The following is a 1,877-nucleotide window of genomic DNA, read 5'->3' on the forward strand; positions in this document are numbered from 1 at the left end:
ATAAATTATCACAAGTATGTATATAATATCTATTTTATATAAACTATAATTTTAAATTTATCCGAAGACAAGTATCTTTTTTTAGTATATAGAATAATAAGTATTGAAAATACTTTCATAATCCTTTTTTAAATACTTTATTCAGAATACTATTTTCCATAAGTATTGGATTATTTATGTAAAACACTATTCAAAAGTATTTGATCTAAGTCTAGATGATTATTAAACAATTGGTATTTGTATAGATACTTATATTTCACATTAATTTACAAAATGTATGTATACATTTTATGTTAACATTAAGACCCACAAAAAATAAAATACATATAATAATTTAAGTTTTTATAAACACTGGTAAGTACCAAATAAGATTGAATATCATTTATTGATGCAATTTTATCACTGTTTGACCAATATATCAACGCCAACGCTACCATCTTCATGTTTTTCCCACTCTACAAAGTAGTATTTAATCTGAGAAGTACAGAAAACATTTTTCGAAGATTGTTATGATTCAGTTAAAATATAGAATGGATGCATAATGTAGAAGAACCAATATTACCTATTTATATTTATACTAGAAGTAGTTAATGGCCTTTTTCCTTCAGATTTTTCAATATGTCCAGTATATCTTATACATAAACTAATGTCTACTAAATATCCATAAATGTTACCTACTAGGGGTAATGTTCCATTTGACAAGCTTTATTATTTTAGGATGTTTGAGGTACAACAGGGGTATCCCAACAATTTAATATTCAAAAGAAAACTATGACAGTAGCACAATATAAGGAAATGGCCGAGTCAAAAGAATATAAGGCATCATATTATTTTGATTATGCCGATCTTGAAAGGAATTATTGGAAAAATATAGTGTATAAATGTCCAATATATGGTGCAGATGTGTCAGGAAGCATTACAGATAACGATGTTGAAGTGTGTGTTCATACATATGAATATTTCTAAATTTATATTTAATTTAAAAAAATTACATGTATTAATTTAAAACATTTTTTTTTTCTTCTACACCATGCTTTCACACTTATGATAATAAACCAAGTGCCAAATTCCACAATTTATAAAAGAAAATAAATAAATATAATAAATATACATTATTTTGGTAGCCCAAACGGTGGTTTGAAAGAGTAGCTAATGGCTTTTTTTTCTGCAGACTTTTCTATATGTCCAGCATATCTTAGATATAAAATGTGTATTATATCTCCACAATCATAAGCTAGTCACAATGTTCCATTTGACAAGGTAAAAGATTGTAAATGCATGTGTTGTTGTACATAATGTTGTTAAATATTCTAGTTGTTTCTTTATAATTTTGTTAGATAACACAAGAGAAAAGAGAGTTTATAATACCTTTTCCATATGGGTAGGTATCATGCTGGTTTCAACCGTGGGTTTAATATGGCTGAATTCACAAACTTTGCATCGTCCCGTTGGGTAGAGTATGCGAAAAGGGCTACACTGTGTCATTGTTGTAAAGACATTGTGAAAATTAACATGAAAAACTCTGTAAGGAGATTACAACCGGAAAGATATGAAGACTGGCTCAATGATAAAGATATTGGTTGCCATCCAGAAGACCCTTTTTGTAGGTTCGCAGCACTATTCAATATGTGAAGTACAATAATGTACAGGATTCATTGTTTCTTAATATATCATTAATGGTGTTTAATATCAAATCAAAGCAACTAATTTTATTTTTATTATTTTTTAAACTTGCAAAAAGATTATTATTATGTAATTTTAATTGTTTTTGTTATGATACAAAACACTACAGTTGATGACAAATATATTAAAGAAAAATGCAAAAATGAATTATTAAAAAAAAAAAATGTATGAATTACAATTGATAAATTTAGCTG

General features: G+C 26.6%; 1 pseudogene; it reads left to right on the forward strand.

The window, feature by feature from the left end:
* Window positions 1-1,152: 1,152 nt before the first annotated feature.
* LOC113558044 lies at window positions 1,153-1,632 on the forward strand (annotated as a pseudogene).
* The last annotated feature ends 245 nt before the right edge of the window (window positions 1,633-1,877 follow it).

Source organism: Rhopalosiphum maidis, chromosome 3 (assembly GCF_003676215.2).
Source record: "Rhopalosiphum maidis isolate BTI-1 chromosome 3, ASM367621v3, whole genome shotgun sequence".
NCBI lineage: Eukaryota > Metazoa > Arthropoda > Insecta > Hemiptera > Aphididae > Rhopalosiphum > Rhopalosiphum maidis.